Source organism: Dendrobates tinctorius, unplaced genomic scaffold (assembly GCF_039654945.1).
Source record: "Dendrobates tinctorius isolate UK_male_01 unplaced genomic scaffold, ASM3965494v1 ptg000084l, whole genome shotgun sequence".
Classification (NCBI taxonomy): domain Eukaryota; kingdom Metazoa; phylum Chordata; class Amphibia; order Anura; family Dendrobatidae; genus Dendrobates; species Dendrobates tinctorius.
Window position 1 is genome coordinate 50,991,436 of NW_027361752.1, and position 19,307 is coordinate 51,010,742.

General features: G+C 42.4%; 1 protein-coding gene across 1 annotated transcript in view; it reads left to right on the plus strand.

Annotated features, from left to right (window-relative positions):
- The window catches only part of B3GALT5 (beta-1,3-galactosyltransferase 5), a 100,888-nt gene continuing 81,581 nt past the window's right edge, over nt 1-19,307 (plus strand). Inside the window, exon 1 of the mRNA XM_073584694.1 lies at nt 1-153. The gene's annotated coding sequence lies outside the window, so the exon portion shown is untranslated. The remainder of the gene's footprint in view (nt 154-19,307) is intronic.

The following is a 19,307-nucleotide window of genomic DNA, read 5'->3' on the forward strand; positions in this document are numbered from 1 at the left end:
TGGTATAAATGAGCAGATCATTCTCGCCCTCTCCAGGGGAAGGACTGTCTGCAACATTTCGCTCTGTTTCTTTCCTAATCCTTATTGTCAGCGATTGTGAACAAGTCGAAAGGTGGTTTCTGTCCTACAAGATGGAGCCGGAGGGTCTGTAAGGTAGGTGAGATGCCACCTATCCACACCCAGTATAGAACAATACCATCCGTACGGACGAGACAATATTTTATTTTTTTTATATATACATATATATTTCTTATATATATATATATATATATATATATATTTGTATATTTTTCTACTATAATAACTATGTCTGTTATACTCTCTAATATTTCCGTGGGTTTTTTTGCACCTAAATTATTACCATCATTATGTGAATTTTATTAAATTATATTCCTTTTTTGCATGATTTTTTTCCATCCTGTTTAATTATATTTTTTATATATTATTTAATGTCACGAATGATTAGATTTTTGCTGTTTCCTTTTTTTCATGAGTATTATTTTTATTATGTATATATGGTATATATATATTTATTATGTATATATGGTATATATATATATATTTATGATGATTTATTTTACAGCACTTTTTTTCCATTATCTTTAACATCTTTAATGTTTTTCTATATGTAATAATAATAATAATAATAATAATAATAATAATATGTACTATGTGACAACCTAATGAAGGAACTTTTGACAATATTTTATTGAATAAACACACACACCCTTTTTATGTAATTTTACATTATTGTTTATTTGTATTATGTAACCCTATAAAAAGATGTTTAAAAGAAAGAATAATCAAAATAATAATAATAATAAATACCTTACCTGGTTGTTTTCTTTGTGATAATTACTAAGAAGTAATTATACTGTAAATCATGCTTTTGGGTTATTTTTATTTTTGTATGGTAGCATTCTTTATTATTATTAAATATCTTGATATTATATTATTTAGCATTAGGATTTTTTTTGTTTTATTTTTACTGTTTTTGATTAGCTTTTTACCTTCAGGGCTTTATGTACAGTGTATACACAGATCTACATTTTGTCCCTCCTCTGTGCATCCGTGTATTGTCAGGCTGATTCTAGTCTTTGTTGTTGGGTAAGTAAAACTTGTGAGGTTAAAGTTTTTAGCTGGTAGAGAAAACCCACATTCACTCTTAAGAGGTATTAAGTTAATGTTTTAGGGTCTCCCGTTCAGCAAAGTCATCAGAAGAGGTCATTACGAGTTGATATGGCAGCACTGGCGTAACTACCGGGGTAGTAGCCGAAGCGGTTGCTTTGGGGCCCGGCCCATATAGGGGCCCGGGTCCCCGGCTCCGATCGGCGCTACCCCAGGGCGGACCTACCGCCCGTGCATTGCACAGGGGCCCCAGGGGAGAGGGGGCCCCTCCAGCACCGCATGGCTAATTATTCAAATTAGCCATGTGGAGCGCCAGGCCCAAGTCACGCTGTGCTGCGCTGCTGCTGTGGGGGAGGAGAAGAGAAGACAGCCGGTGACCAAACTACCAGTCCATCAGCTCCTCCATGAGAAAGGAAGCTTTCCCATGCTCCATCAGCCATCATTGCATTATTTACATTATACAGCTAACAAGACAGGACGGTATGTAAAAAAAAGAGGTCTCTATATAATTCAATATGTAAGGGACGGTACTGTACATAAGAGAGGGCACTGTGTAAGGGACAGCAATATACATAATAAAGGAGACTATGTAATATATATACATGTATGTGTGTGTGGCTATATTATATCAATATATATATATATAGCTTTGACGCCATAAAAGGAGGGGGCCCAGACACATTTCTTGCACAGGGGTCCCAAGCTGTCAGTGTCCGTCCCTGCACTACCCGGTAGTGCAATTTAATTAAGTACATTACTGCGGCGCTCCGGCGGGTGCTGTGGGTGGCCAACGCTGTCTTAGGGGACCACCGGCCCGGTGCGTGTAGTGTAGGGGATCCGGGGCCACGGCGGAAAAAAATGTACACTATTATTTTGCAGCCTACGCTGCATTTCTGTGCCTGCTGTGCGGAGCGAAGAACATATTGGGCCCGCCTCCCTGCCTGCAGCCAGTCACAGAGTGAATTGCTTCAGACTAGTTCAGTCCCGCCCCTTCCCTGAGCCCTCGCTGTCTATTAGCTCTCTGCAGAGCTGCCTGCCGCATGGACCTCTGGGAAATGTAGTTCTGTCTTTGAGGGTGTGTCTTTGAGGGGGCCCCGTTTAAAAGTTTGCTATGGGGCCCAATCAGTTCTAGTTACACCCCTGTATGTCAGTCATCTTTTTCCTTAACAGTCATATCAATTAATCACTAGGTTGGAAGAATTGGATACAGAAAAAGGCACAAAAATTGTTTCCCATGCTTTTTTATTTAATTTTTTTTTCTCACATCCATAATCCATATGGAAAAATACAGTGAATTATACCAACGTTTCTGGTTATATACCCTTCATCAGACATAGAGAGAAATATCAAAAGCGTCTCTTGGGAATAGTAATCAATAGCGGAGTCCTGCTGTACCATAGGATTGTCATTTCTAGGGAGTCATTGAGCTGAATGTCAATGTACAGGGTCTGGGGTGATATTCCCCACCATGAAACTCCTATGTAGCAGACAATCTGTGTAGAGCAGTGTGGTGTGACTTGCTTTCGACTATTATTATCCAAGGACTTTTTTTACATTGCTTCCCCAAGCCTGACGAAGGGTATATAACCTGAAAAGTTTCCACAAATCACTGTATTTTTCACGCAAAGCAGTGTGCTTTATGGTTGAGAAAAAATAAAATCGAATTCATTTTAAACAATTTTTGTGCCTTTTTCAGTTTCCCCCAACTAGTGATGTTATATCGATGATTTTAGGAGCATAGTGGTTTGCTCCACAAAGGAGCCATACATGAAGTGACAATAGAATATGTATGACAAAGTATGGGGGCTGTACATTTCCACTGAAAAATTGTACTGCCATTCAGGGCCGGCAATGTATACTTTCCTGTCCACATTTTATTTTATTTTTATTTTTACTCATTTATATAGCGTCACAGCACTTTACAGACATTATTGGCACTATCCCCGATGGGGCTCACAATCTTGAATCCCTATCAGTATGTCTTTGGAATGTGGGAGGAAACTGGAGAACCCAGAGGAAACCCACGCAAACACAGGGAGACCATACAAACTCCTTGCAGATGTTGTCCTTGGTGGGATGTGAACCCAGGAATCCAGCGCTGCAAGGCTGCAGTGCTAACCACTGAGCCACCATGCTGCTCACATGAGCCCTTAATAGTGCTGAATCCAGCCTCTTAGCCACTCAATATACATGCATCTGTATGTTAATAGAGACAATTTATTATTTCACTTTTAGAAATTGTTTTTCAACATAATTATTTTGTTTCCGACTAACTGAAAAAACCCTATTAAAATATAACTTTTATTAAGTACAAAAATAACAATATAAAATTGCACAGATGTCCACTATTATAAAGCCTAGCTTTATAATAGGGGACATCTGTGCAATTTTATATTGTTATTTTTGTACTTAATAAAAGTTATATTTTAATAGGGTTTTTTTCAGTTAGTCGGTTATAGGTAACCCTTGTTCACATTATACTTGTTAGTTGGTGTATAATTATTTTGTTTTTCAAGATTTTTTTGGCATACAAAGAGAGGTACCGCTATGGGGTCTAATGTCTCCCCATCGTATGCTATCTAGTAATTTAAAGAATGATTTAAAGTTTCTAAGTATCTGGATAAGATAAAAAGATAAGATTTTTCTTATATATACAGACTCACTTTTTGCGTTTGCTGATGAACTGAACTCATATTTTCCATTTTTATTCTCAAATATGAGTCTACAGCTTTTGCAAACACTGCTGAAAGTGCAGGAGATGTGTTTGTTAATATTATAGACAGAATTATTCTCTTAAAGGATTTGTCTCATCAATTTGTAACTGATCCTTACAGGGTCAGATACTGGCACCCTAGTTAAACACCTGTTTTTGCTGAGTAAAATTCCAGATGGTTAGGTATTTTCCCAGTAATGACAATTGCATAGAATTATATTTAGGCCATTAAAATGCCATGTAATAGATTATCAATGCAGGGAGTGCTTCTCTGTTGTTGCTGATAAAAGGAATACTGAAAAGGGGACCCAGAGAGGTAACTTGAACTTTCAGAGCCTCAATGGAAATTCTAGAACAAGAACTGTACAATTAATGTGACATGCGTTATACTTCTGCCTTTTTACAATAGTTCTGGTGTGACTGCTACCTCTGCACCTCTATAGATAGGAGGACCCACTCTATGATGCCCAAAGGTCCAAAAAAGGCTTCATTAGTCAACCTCTTTAATATCTGGAAGTAGTAATCCTACCTTTTGGTGGGGTGTTGAGGGTGACAGGTGAAGAAGATAAGGCTAAATACAAGATGTAATAAACTTCCTAGAAAAATAGATAATACTCAAATAAAATGTCAAGGGACTTGACAGGAAAATGCCATTGAGGAGGAAAAGATCTGCATTTGGTTTTAAGTTAAAACATGTGTTTGTTAGTACAGCAATAGACCACATTGGTTTATAAGCCCCTGTCCCACTTCTGCAAATGTAAGTAAGGATTCATTTGTACATTCAATTTAACCCTAGAAACACAGTATATCAGACATTACTTTGCATTTACATCTAGGGAAGCCGAGCCATGATACAAGAGAGTCATACTCACATTACAGAAATTGTACGGATTACAGTTTACCATGCTGTGTCCTGCAGGGTTTGGATTCCGAGGACAATTCACATCCAGCAGGTGCTAAATTAGGGCGTCACCCCTTCTGGTTCCTGTCAGTCTCAGCAATCAGTCCTGTGCTATTTCGTCTCATCTCACCTGCTACAGACCCAATTTGTTTACCCGTTCTGTCTGACCCCTCCGCTAGTGACCTCGGCTTAGTATTCTGATCCTGTGCTGCCTGAACTAACCCCCAGACCGTCTGACTACTCTTCTGCCTCGTCCCCTCCTGTACCTCGTATACCTGCTCTGGACCGTCTGACTACTCTTCTGTCTCACCATTCTCTGTACCTCGTATACCTGCTCCGGACCGTCTGACTACTCTTCTGTCTCACCCCTCCTGTAGCTTGTATACCTGCTCCGGACTGTCTGACTACTCTTCTGTCTCACCCCTCCTGTACCTCGCACACTTGCTCCCGGCCGTCTGGCTACTATTCTGTCTCACCCTTCCTGTACCTCGCACACTTTCTCCGGACCATCTGACTACTCTTCTGTCTCACCATTCTCTGTACCTCGTATACCTGCTCCGGACCGCCTGACTACTCTTCTGTCTCGCCCCTCCTGTAGCTTGTATACCTGCTCCGGACTGTCTGACTACTCTTCTGTCTCACCCTTCCTGTACCTCGCACACTTGCTCCCGACCGTCTGACTACTCTTCTGTCTCACCATTCCCTGTACCTCGTATACCTGCTCTGGACCCATGGATCAGCTGCTGCAGGTCCGAATACTGCCCTGGAGTGGCACCTGGCATCTACGAGCTCATCCTCAACATCAGAGGCTCTAGTGAATACCCGCTAGACACTTAGTCATGCACCTCCAAGGTAAACCAGGCCGGTCCATGGTGCAGTGGGTCCACAACCATCAGCGTTACAATCACACACATTCTTAAAACACCTATCAGTGACTACATGATGTCAGGAAAGAAACCTAGATTTAGGATGGCACGTAGGCAACAATCACTATATAGCTGCACACCATCACAGTAGCCATAAGTTTGGATCAAATGAGATTTTGGGGGCTTACCCACTCAGATAAGTAATGGGTCTCTAAAGAGCCAAAGATTCTCAGACGTTCTTTGTTTTGTTTGTTTTTTTGGGCTTACTTCCTTCTAGATGATCTCCATGCTGGTCACCAAGCATGAAAAATTATCTTAACTCTTGGAAAACAAACATGTTTTAAAAATGTATTGGAGCAGATGTACTTTAACCCCTTAACGACCAGCGATATTTTTGTTTTTGCATTTTCGTTTTTTGCTCTCCTTCTTCACAGAGCCATAACTTTTTTATTTCTGGGTCAATATGGCCGTGGGAGGGCTTGTTTTTTGGGGGGACAAGTTGTAATTTTTAACGACACCATTGGTTTCAACATATCACATACTGGAAAACGGGAAAAAAATTCCAAGTGTGGTGAAATTGCAAAAAGAAAAGCAATCCCACAGTTGTTGTTTTGTTACCATGTTCAGTAAATGCTAAAACTGACCTGCCATTATGATTCTCCAGGCCATTACGAATTCATAGACACCAAACATGTCTAGGTTCTTTTTTATTTAAGTGGTGAAAAAAATTCTGAAATTTGTTTAAAAAAATTTGCATCATTTTCGGATACCTGTGATGTCTCCATTTTTTGTGATCTTGGGTTGGGGGAGGGCTTATTTTTGCGCGCCGATATGATGTTTTCAACTATACCATTTTGGTGCAGATACGATCTTTTGATCGCTCGTTATTGCATTTAATGCAATGTTGTAGTGACCAAAAAAGCATAATTCTGGCGTTTTTACTTTTTTCTTGTTACGCCGTTTAGCAATCAGGTTAATTCTTTTCTTTATTGATAGATCGAGTGATTCTTAACGCGGCGATACCAAATATATGTATATTTGATTTTTTTTTGCTGTTTTATTTTGAATGGAGCAAAAGGGGGGTGATTTGAACTTTTATATATTTTTTAAATATTTTTAAAAACAGTATTTTTATTAACTTTTGGCATGCTTCAATAGTCTCCATGGGAGACTAGAAGCTGCAGTTGCCTAATTGGCTCTGCTACATACAGGCAATGATTAGATCACCTCACCTGTATGTAGCAGAATTGCTGACTTCCTATGAGCGACGACCACCGGGCTGCGGTCATAGCAATTTGACTATGACAACCATAGAGGTCTGCTGGAGAACTCTGATTGACATGCCAACCCATCGGTGACCTGCGATCATGTGACGGGGGTTAGCGATGGGCGGGTTTAGTGACGCGCTTCCGGTAAGCATGTGTTAAATGCCCCTGTCATAGATTAACAGCAGCATTTAACTAGTTAACAGCCGTGGGTGGATCACGATTCCACCTGCGACTGTTGCAGGCACATGTCAGCTGTATATATCAGCTGTCATGTGCCCGGAAAGGTGCGGGCACAGCGCCGGAGCCCGCACCAAACAGGGGGAGTCCGACATTGGCATACTGTTACGTCCGATGTTGGAAAGGGGTTAAAGAGTTATTCCCAAATTACTAATTTATATCCAATCCTTAGTTTAGGAGATAACTGTTCGCTCAGAGTCCAACCACTTAGAACCCAAGATTTGGGCTCTGGAACTCTGTTTTGTCTTGAATGGAGCTCAGGTGCACATGCTCTACCTGTACTCCATTTATTGTCTATGGTACTGATGGAGAAGGCGCTTCACAGTCCCATAGACAATGACAGAAATAAATCTTGAAGTTGAACATCTCTTCTCCATTCAGGGAATTTTAGCGCCCCAATCTCAGAATTACAGGGGGGGGGGCAGTAGTTGGACCTTGAGCGATCAAAAAGTTATTCCCTATATTAAGGATCTCTGTTCAATTGGAGAACCCATCCTTCCTTAAATTTGGTCCCCGTCACGCTTCAATGATTTTCAAAGTCCCCTCTACAAGTATGATGCCACCACAGAGCATTCCCTCAAATACTATGATGTTGTAAGACATTTATGGCATAACCTAAGGATGCCAATACTATATGCATGAACTATAGATAATTTACATGTGTTTTATGATGCAACCACAACACCCAGACCCCCTGACTGTAACACAACACCTGACCCCCAAACTTCTCTATGGCTATAGAACCCTACAGTCATCTAAGATCAGACTAATAGAACCAAGAGTTGTCCAGGTGTGTAAGCCATTCATTTTCTTCCAACATTCTATGATATCTGGGACACAATTTTATTTTATCTAGTTTTCAATACTGTACTTCGTTATATAATTTTTTTCTCTATTTTTAATTACATTTTTTTCTTGGTTTCACGTACTGTTGAGTCCCTTTGGTAGTTACAAGACGCATTTCTTAATAAACAATTACACACCTTCCATAGCGACTGTTGCAAACACCTGGAATGAACTTTTATTGCTGACACTCCCTAGAGTTCACTGCTTGTAGACATATACTCGAGTCTGGTACCACTATGTGTTCATTAGTCTTGGACATAAATGGCTGTGGGTGGGAGGCTTGGAATTCGTCCCCATTCTCAAGTCCAATTTTTGCAGAGTGGCCATATTGTAATGCACAGGTTTATTGAACCACTGGCTAAAAAAGGTGAAAAATTTGTATAACAGTCAAATGTAACGCAGTCTTCCAGTCCAAATCGAAATAAATTAATGATGCATGTCAAAATACCTAGTGATCCTTCTCTAGACAGATCCTGCTGCCGTTGCGCCTTTCTTAAGCCCCTCCTGCATCTTCCAAAAACCCCCGGCTGCTATATGTGAAGAAGTTTTTTTCAGAAGTCACAGACATGCCCCCAAAACAGTTATCTGATAGGACCAACAGGAATGATGTTGGCGCTAATGTTGACACTGTGGAACGCTCTCCATAAAGAATTCACACACAGTGGCAGCAATTTTGGGATAATGTACATGGAAGCTGTAAGTCAGACTAGTTGGGAGGAGATTCAGCAGCAGTAAGGAGGAAGCACACTGAGGAGCTGTCAAACAGGGTAGTTGGGTGGAAAGTCAGCAGCATCTGAGGTGTAGGACACTGAGAAGTTGTCAATCAGGCTAAGTCGGCAGGGATTTAGCCGAAGCAGAAAGGAGGAGGGCACTGAAGAGCTGTCACTTAGGTTAGGTAGGCAGAGATTCAGCAGCAGAGAGGACACAGAGGAACTGTCAATCTGACTTCGTGGGAGCAGAGTCAACAGTAGAGAGGAGCAATACTGAGGAGCTGTCAATCAGGCTGGTGTAAGGAGATTCAACAGCAAAAGGGTGGAGGGACACTGAGGAGCTATCAATCAGGCTGGTGTGAGGAGACTCAACAGCAACAGGGTGGAGGGACACTGGAGAGCTATCAATCTGGCTGGTGTGAGGAGATTCAACAGCAACAGGGTGGAGGGACACTGGAGAGCTATCAATCTGGCTGGTGGGCGGAGGTTCAACAGCAACAGGGTGGAGGGACACTGAGGAGCTATCAATCAGGCTGGTGGGCGGAGGTTCAACAGCAACAGGGAGGAGGGACACTGAAGAGTTATCAAGTCAGGGTGGTGGGAGGACCTTCAACAGCAACAGGGAGGAGGGACACTGAAGAGCTATCAAGTCAGGGTGGTGGGAGGACCTTCAACAGCAACAGGGAGGAGGGACACTGAAGAGCTATCAAGTCAGGGTGGTGGGAGGACCTTCAACAGCAACAGGGGGGAGGGACACACTGAGGAGCTCCTGGGAGGATATTCAGCAGCAGGGAGGAGATACACTGAGGAGATGTCTATCAGGCTAGCTGGGGGAGATTCATTAGCAGCAGAAAGGAGGGACACTGAGGAGCTGGTAGGGTGAAATTCAGCAGCAGGGAGGAGAGACACCAGACACCAAAGAGTTGTCTATTAGGCTAGCTGGGGGAGATTCATCAACAGAGAGGAGGGACACTGAGGAGCTGTCAATCAGGCTGGTGGGTGAAGAGTCAGCAACAGTAGGTAGGAGGACACTGACGAGATGTCAATCAGGATAGATTGGCAGAAATTCAGCAGCAACAGGGAGCAGGAACGTGGAAGAGCTGTCAGTCAGGCTAAGTGGACACAAAATGAGTTTACACTATTAAATAGGTTTTTACAGCCATTCTTACATGTATTTTAAAAGGAAGTACATCAGTTTTGTCAAGTCCAATAGTTTACTTAATGATCTATGCCATGTGCATTGTGAAATCCAGTGAGAGATCCATTTTAAATTCAGCAGTGAAAAAATATCCAGCATTCGGGGACTTCTTTGTATTAAAAAAATAAAAATATATTCCAAACAGATTGAAAACTACTTCTGGATAACCACTCATTAAATGGTAAAGCGCCTCACAAAAAGAAAACCACATATACTTACTGTACTGTGAAAAGCTTTTAGGCAGGTGGGGAAAAAATGCTTTAAAAAATGGAAGAGTTAAGAGTTTATTTTTATCAATTAACAAAATGAAAAGTGAATGAACAGAAGAGAAATCAAAATCAATATTCAGTCTGACCGCTCTTTGCTTTTATCAGTTCTCCTAGTTGCACTTGCAGAAAGTTTTTGTAAGAATCTAGCAGGAGGTTGTTCCAAACATGTTGGGGAACTGACCACATGTCTACTGTAGATGTTGCTTGTGTAAATCCTTCTGTCTCTTCATGTGAACCCAGACAGACTGGATGATGATGAGATCAGGGCTCTATGTGGCCGGGTCATCACTTACCGCTTGCTCTTCATTACAGTCATGGCCAAAAGTTTAGAGAATGACACAAATATTATATTTTCACATGATCTGCTGGCCTCTGGTTTTTATGTGTGTTTGTCAGATGTTTTTATCACATACAGAAATATAATTGCAATCATATTATGAGTAGCAAAAGGTTATATTGACAGTTAGAATGAGTTAATGCAGCAAGTCAATATTTGCAGTGTTGACCCTTCTTCTTCAGGACCTCAGCAATTCTCCCTGGCATGCTCTCAATCAACTTCTGGATCAAATCCTGACTGATAGCAGTCCATTCTTGCAAAATCAATGCTTTTATTTTGTCTGAATTTGAAGGTTTTTGCTTGTCCACCCGTCTCTTGATGATTGACCACAAGTTCTCAATGGGATTAAGATCTGGGGAGTTTCCAGGCCATGGTCCCAAAATCTCTATGTTTTGTTCCCTGAGCCATTTATAGCCATTTAGTTATCACCTTTGCTTTATGGCAAGATGCTCCATCATGTTGAAAAAGGCATTGTTGATCGCCAAACTGCTCTTGGACGGTTGGGAGAAGTTGCTCTTGGAGGACATTCTGGTACCATTTTTTATTCATGGCTGTGTTTTTAGGCAAGACTGAGAGAGAGCCCATTCCCTTGGCTGAGAAGCCACCCCACACATGAATGGTTTCAGGATGCTTGACAGTTGGCATGAGACAAGACTGGTGGTAGCGCTCACCTGGTTTTCTCCGAATAAGCCATTTTCCAGATGTCCCAAACAATCGAAAAGGGGATTCATCAGAGAAAATGACTTTACCCCAGTCCTCAGCAGTCCACTCCCTGTACCTCTTGCAGAATATCAGTCTGTCCATGATGTTTTTCCTGGAGTGGCTTCTTTGCTGCCCTCCTTGAGACCAGGCCTTGCTCCAAGAGTCTCCGCCTCACAGTGCGTGCAGATACACTCACACCTGCCTGCTGCCATTCCTGAGCAAGCTCTGCACTGCTGGTAGCCCGATCCCACAGCTGAAACACTTTTAAGAGACGGTCCTGGCGCTTGCTGGTCTTTCTTGGGCGCCCTGGAGCCTTTTTGGCAACAAGGGAACCTCTCTCCTTGAAGTTCTTGATGATGTGATAGATTGTTGACTGAGGTGCAATCTTTCTAGCTGCGATACTCTTCCCTGTTAGGCCATTTTTGTGCAGTGCAATGATGACTGCCCGTGTTTCTTTAGAGATAACCATGGTTAACAGAAGAGAAACAATGATGCCAAGCACCAGCCTCCTTTTAAAGTGTCCAGTGGTGTCATTCTTACTTAATCATGACAGATTGATCTCCAGCCCTGTCCTCATCAACACCCACACCTGTGTTAATGGAGCAATCACTGAAACGATGTTAGCTGGTCCTTTTAAGGCAGGGCTGCAATGATGTTGAAATGTGTTTTGGGGGATAAAGTTCATTTTCTAGGCAAATATTGACTTTGCAAGTAATTGCTGTTAAGCTGATCACTCTTTATAACATTCTGGAGTATATGCATTAGAAAAAATGAAGCAGTAGACTTTGTAAAAATTAATATTTGTGTCATTCTCAAAACTTTTGGCCATGACTGTACACTGAAGATCATTCTTAATAACATTGGCTGTTGTTTTGAGGTCATATCCTGATGTAGAATAAATTCGGAGCCAATCAGACGCCTCCCTGATGGCATTACATGATGGATAAATATCTGCTTGGATTTCTCAGCATTGGGGACATCAATAATCCTAAAGAAATCCCCAGTTCTATTTGTTGAAATGCAGCCCCAAACGTGCAGGACCCTCCACCATGCTTCACTGTTACCTGCAGACACTTATTATTGTGCCACTCTACAGTCTCTGGGGAACAAACTGCCTTCTATTACAGTGAAATATTTTACATTTTGCCTCATTTGTCCAGAGCACCTGCTGCCATTTTTCTGCACCCCAATTTCTATATTTGTGTGCACAGTTGAGTCGCTTGGCTTTGTTTCCACAACAAAGGTTTGGTTTTTGGTTGCCATTCTTCCATGAAGACCACTTCTGGCCAGATTTCTCCAAATACTAGATTGGTGTAGCTGGTTCCCAAAGGTATGTGCCAGTTCTGAGCTGATGGCACTGATTGACATCTTCCTATTTTAAAAGGAAGTAAGCATGATGTGTATTTCCTCTGTTGCACTAAGTTTTCTTGGCCAACCACTGTGACAACGGCCTTCAACATTGCCCATTTCTTGGTGCTTCTTCAAAAGAGCTTGAACAGAATAAAATCTTGTAATCCCAATCTGCTTTGAAATATTTGCATGGGAGACACCTTGCTGATGAAGTATAACTGCCTTGTATCTTGATCTTATTGCTATCCTCAGTCTTGACCAGAAACCACAGAAAAATGAAAAGGATCAAAAAGAAAACACAAAAAGACCAAGATAGCAGCAAAAATGACCCGTTAAAAATTAACTTTTAATTAAATAATTAAAATCTTGGACAATCCCATCTCAAAGGGTACAAAACAATCAATAACCAAAAGGTCACCAGGCAGAAAATTTTTCAAAATATTCAGGGCAACTACACTCGTCCTAATGGACCCTATCAAGTCCCTTCCTGGCCGCGGAGGTTGGCACCCTAGTTGTTAACGATGTGGCGCCCCCGCTCAACGTCGGTGACCCTATAACACCCTACAAATCCTTAGTCCACGACGAGGATACACAGAAAAAATGCGCAAACACACATAAATACCCGAAAAAACCCCCCCTAGTGTAGAGACTGGATAGCGTCTCTTATATGTGCAAACTTATCTCATAGTAAAGCCATGAGCACTAGGCCCACACCTAATAAACTTATCTCGTAGTAAAAAATGCTTACTATTGCAGCTTATTAAATGGCTTATCTCGTAGTAAAAAGGGCTTATGCTGCATGCAATGACAGACTGTATATATGAAAACCCCCCTAGACAGAAAAAACGTCTACACAGGAAGAACTGAGAGGAAACAATGTTCCAAGCAATAGTAGTAAATATTTAAGCACTGCAAATAGATCATCATAAACAAATCCACCAGGTGGAAATAAGTGGCATACAAACGATGATTAATCATATGACATGGACATAATAGTCCCAAATATAGGCAAAAGCGGCAGTGAAGGCACTCCCTACAATCAAGAATGCCATAATAACCGCATGTAGTCAAAATTTACATTGCCATCCATCAGTCTGTCAGCGCAAAAAAAACTCAATACTTATCAGCCATAAGAAGATGTGAGGCCCAGCCCGACGCGTTTCCCCCTCCAGGATACTGAGGGTTCAACAGGGGCAGAGAAGAAGGGGTCTCATCACCCCAGCCGAGAGATCAGTGCAGTGTGCGGCGTGCTTACTGTGGCTCCGATTCTCATATTTACAGCGTCCTAGTCGTGACGTCACTTCCGGTGACAGGCAGTGATCACATGTGGTGAAAGCCGCAATCTCAATGGACGGCGTTCTGCCTCCTATCCACCATGTCACAGTCGCGCCGTCACTTCCGGTCACCTGTAGTGGGGAGCGCGCTCATGATGCGGCATACCCTATGTCCCAATCACCGGAAGTATGTCAGTTAAAGGGGAGGAACATCCAAAAGGCATTTTACTGATATTGCAACTTGCTACTAACCTGTATCAAGGTTACGTATGTTAATAGAGTGACGTCACGGGAACGCAGCCAATATTAAAGTGACAAAATATCACAATTGGGAACAAAACTTAAAAACCCAAGAGGCGTATTCATGGTATTATATACCCAAAATAGACTACTTAAAAACCAAACTTTACCAAAGTATTGTTCAATTAGACAAATTTTTTATTGATTAGAGACACCAACAAAAAGATATATTTAAAAACAGTTTTTCAAAAAGCATATTTGAGGAGACAGGTCAACATACATTATCAAGATATACTAACCATAACCAGGCCATATAATATCTCCAAAAAGTTAAAAAAAACAGTTGATATAACCATATATAATTAAAGTTCCAGTGCTCATGTGCAAACTGTTGCTAATATACTATACTAATGAAGATATCATATAATATACCATATTATATGATGTGGTATATTATATAATGAAGATATCATATAATATACCATATTATATGATATGGTATATTATATATATATCTAGATCATGATAATAATAATATAACCGACCTGGATTCATACTGTGTATGTGGACACTGTGACCTCACACTACAACGCGTATTTCACACATCTGCTTCCTCACTCCCTGAGGAAGCAGACGTGTGAAACGCGCGTTGGAGTGTGAGGTCACAGTGTCCACATACACAGTATGAATCCAGGTCGGTTAAATTAACCCTTTTTTTATCATGACTTAGATTTGCCTTATATTATTATCATGATCTATTATGCCACTTTATATTAAAAATGCACTATGCACTTTATGGATCTGTTTATAATTAGAATATGGTGACACTTGGTATATTTCACATTTCCTTGGATTTTCTCTTGACAACATGGATCTGCGCTGGGAGACTTTTTACTTCAACTTGGATCTGGACATCAGGATGGCTCAGGCTCATGCAGTTGCTTGCCATCAACAAAGGGAGAGAGAGAGAGAGAGAGAGAAGACGGCAGCGGCGGCATTTGTGGATACATCCGATTATTGAACTCCGGGAGAGCTGTGGAGCGTACCATACCCTCTACAGTAAGCTACAGGCAAACCCGGATAAATTTACTGATTACACACGGATGTCCCAACAAAGCTTCATGTATTTGCTAGGTCATGTCCAAGATGCCATCCGGAGACAGGACACACAGCTCTGTCATGCGATTCCTCCTGAGGAACAGCTCCTGGTCACCTTACGGTACATAGTATTTAAAAAACAATGCCTGCCTAATTTTATTTGTTCTCTCAGATGTACTATGAATTATTGTTCTTCCATGTACTTAACCAAAAGGCTACAGCATTATTTTTATGCCATGTAGTAAAGAAAAGGCTGCATATTTATGTTTATGCCTTTTTTTTTGGTTTCTAATTTTATTTTTTGGTGTTGTAAAAATTGCAGATAAACAAATATTAATTTTTGTTGTTTCTCTGTTTCCCAGATTCCTGGCTACTGGAGACAGCCTCTCTTCACTGCACTTCCAGTTCCGGCTTGGAATCTCCACCTTGTCTGGAATAGTTGCGGACACCTGCCGGGCTTTGTGGGACGTTATCTGTCCCGAATTTCTGCCCCTTCCCACCGTGGAAAAGTGGATTGAAAATGAAGAAAGATTCTGGACAGTCTGCAATTTCCCCAACTGTTTGGGTGCGGTAGATGGGAAACACATCCGGATTATAAAACCAAAAAGAACTGGATCAGAGTACTATAATTACAAAAAGTACTTCTCTACAGTACTCATGGCCATTTCTGATGCAGACTGTAAGTTTGTTGCAGTGGACATTGGTGCATTTGGGCGTGGGAATGACTCCCAGGCTTTTAAGAATTCGGACATGGGCGGGAGGTTGTATGGCAACCAGTTCAATTTCCCCATGCCACATCCTCTTCCCAACACCGAAGGTCGACCACAGCCCTTTGTAATGGTTGGGAGTGAGGCATTCCAGATGTGCCAAAACCTCCTCAAACCCTACTCCAGCTGGGACTTGGACCACAGCAAAAGAATTTTTAATTACAGGCTGACCAGGGCAAGAAGAACTGTAGAGTGTGCCTTTGGTATACCTGTCTCTAGATGGCGCACTTAACCACAGCCATTAATCTGAAACTGGAAACAGTGGATGAGGTGGTGAAGGCGTGTGTGGTTCTACACAATTTTGTTATGGTTAGAGAGCACCCAAACTTTGAACTTGATGATGCCGCTCCTAAACCCTTGCCAGAATTTAATCGGCACCCTCTCAGGTCATCCATTGAAGTTGGCCAAATGAGGGACCAATTTGCGGCCTACTTCAACTCAAATCTAGGACGGGTGGCCTGGCAAGACCAAATGGTGTAACAAAGTTTACTTTTGTGTGTATGTTAATAAAAAAAAAATGTTGATAACTGTACCGAGTGCACTCTGTCTTTTTACACTTCAATATAATAATCAACTGGCCAGGTGTACGATTGAATTCATGATGCTGTGTTTTGTGCATCCTTCATTTAATAGTACTCAAGACCAGGTGTCTATACATACACACAACTTGTATGATCTTTATTATCTTTACACTTTGAGTTCGGTGTGATGCGATGGTGGAGATAATACCACTAATATTTGTGTCACCTGTCATGATGTTACAATTATTCATTTTGGAATGCAGGAGCATCCCTAACTATTTATGATACCTAAAAACACTGTGACTATCCATATTAGTTGTATTAGCTTCACTGTGGCCAGTTTAGAACTCAAAACTGTAGACATAATAAAGTTGATACAACTTCTACAATACCCAGGCCTGGTGTCCTGCTGAAGTGAGGACGGCAAAACTAACGCAGCCACACTTCAGACGCTTATCACACATTGTCAGGAGAATACACATAAGAGGTTAACTGCAGCAGTGCTACAGTCTGAGTTATATATGCAGACTGAAGCGACGCTGCTGGTTACAACTCATGTGTATTCACCTGGCCAGGTGTGATCATTATGATGCAAGGCCAGGGTATTGTACAATTGGTGGGTATTTTCAACATCATCTACTCAGTTTATCCACACACACTGAATAGAGGATGAGGTTAATTACAAGGTCTAGCTATAATAACCTTTGATTGTATCCAAAAAAGTTAAATGATGTTAAAAAACACCATAGTGAAGTTACTGTTTTGGATACAAACCAAGGTGACAATAGATAGGCCTTGCACTCAACACCATCCTCTATTCAGTCTGTGTTTTATTACCTGACTGAAGAGACTAATGTGGAAAATACAAGTCATCTAGATTTCTTGTTTTGACTACACATATCTCCAAGATTGACCTGCGTAAAAACGTGTCATTAATGGAGCTATGTGTTGACAAAGAAAAGAAAAATGTACGGCGCAGTGTGTGTACGGCGCAGTGTGTTGGCGGCGAGAGACACATTAAACCAGACTTTTTTGAACCAGAAAAATTGCACATTTATTTTGTAAAACTAAAAAAAATGGTTATTTTTCTTTTGAAGGACGTTTGGGGGAAGAGTGGGATACTTTGGGGGTGTGGAGAGATGAGGAACGGCTGAAAATTGAGGAAGGGGTTCTAGGTGAAGGGGCTACTAAAGTACTGGGGGAAGGGAGATCAGGCATGGAACTGGAGGTTGGTTTAGAAACGTTGGAAGGAGAGGGGGGACTGACTAACAAAGTCTTTTGTTTCTTCTTCTTTGGGGCAGGAGTAACCTGCCTGTACCGACTACCACCTTGTGACCGCCTTACAGTTGTTGACCGCCTTGAGATGTTGGACCATGTCTGTGAAGAATAAAATATGGAATGTGGGTCTCCCCTGGGCTGCTCGGTGGAGGCGCTGGTGGTGCTCCTCGCAGGAGAACTTGTGGTGTCGGTGCTAATTGAAGGTGAAGTGTGCGCAGTGCTTCTGGTAGGAGAATAGGTGGCGGTGCTCTTATCAGGCGAAGCGGTGGCTGTGCTCCTGTGATGAGGAGTGGTGGTGGTGCTACGTGTAGGCGAAGCGGTGGCGGTGCGCCTCTGAAGAGGAGTGGTGGTGGTGCTCTGAGTAGGTGAAGCGGTGGCGGTGCTCCTCAGAAGAGGAGTGATGGTGGTGCTCTGAGTAGGTGAAGCGGTGGCGGTGCTCCTCTGAAGAGTGGTGGTGGCGGTGCTACGATGAGGAGAAGAGGTGGCGGTGCTACGATGAGGAGAAGAGGTGGCGGTGCTTCTCTGATGATGAGTGGTGGAGGTGCTCCTGGAATGATGAGGAATTGTGGCTGTGCTCCCAATCTGATGAAGCAAAGTGGCGGTGCTCCGTTCCGGAGATGATGTAGTCTCTGTGGTCCGAACAGGAGAAGATGTGGCGGTGGCCCAAGCAGATTTTGCGCTGGAGGTGCGCCACGATGTGGAAACGGTGGCAGTACTGGTGCTCCAGACAGGAGCAGCGCTTGACATGGTGGTGGCAGGGGTGGAGTGTCCAGCAGCACTCAACATTGGTGTGGTGTAGTGGTGTCCGGCTTGGCTAGGAATGCAGATGGCCGTACTGTGGTATGCAGCGGAAGTTGGTACTGTGGTGAAGCGAGTCAGTGGTGGCACAGGTGGGAATGACACCACTGACTGCTGCACGTACTGATTCTGCTGCATAGCCTGCAAGTAAGCAGTGTTGCAGGCATGTAACACATTCAGCTGTTGCTCAGGACTAAGGTGATCCGCCATGCCCCATTCAATTTTACTAAAGAAATGGTGCGCTGGTCTATTGAGGTCGGCCTCCAGCCGTTCAAAGCGCTGGTCGGAAGAGCGGAAGAGATGTTCCATGTGGTTAAAACCACGTTCCACTAGTGAAAAACCACTTTCCACTCTTTCGGCCAGCGTCTTGAGGCTGGTATGAAAGGCTTCGCTCAAGTGCATAAACTCGGGCATGACATTCCTGTCCGAGGCCCTCTGCCGCTGGCGGGTAGTGCCCGCATAACCAGTGGCAGAGACCTGGGACAGAGGAACACCTAATTGACCAGCTTCCTGGTCACCAGCTGTCTGTGTTGCTGACCTGCAACTTGCTTCCTGGCTGTCGGATGGCTGGGACGGGTCCGAGGTCGATCGATGAAGAACCGCTCCAGGGACAGGTTGCAGGGTGCTGCTCCAGGTGTTGTGGAAACAAAAGTTAAAAATTAGTATCATGTATTTACAATAAGGATAATCTGTGGAAGATAAAATCACTGATTATGTTCTATGAAAACCAAAAAAAAAACGGAAATTATACTTACGCTCTGGTGGCAAGGACCGGTCGTAGGAATTCCAAAGCACGATGATATCGG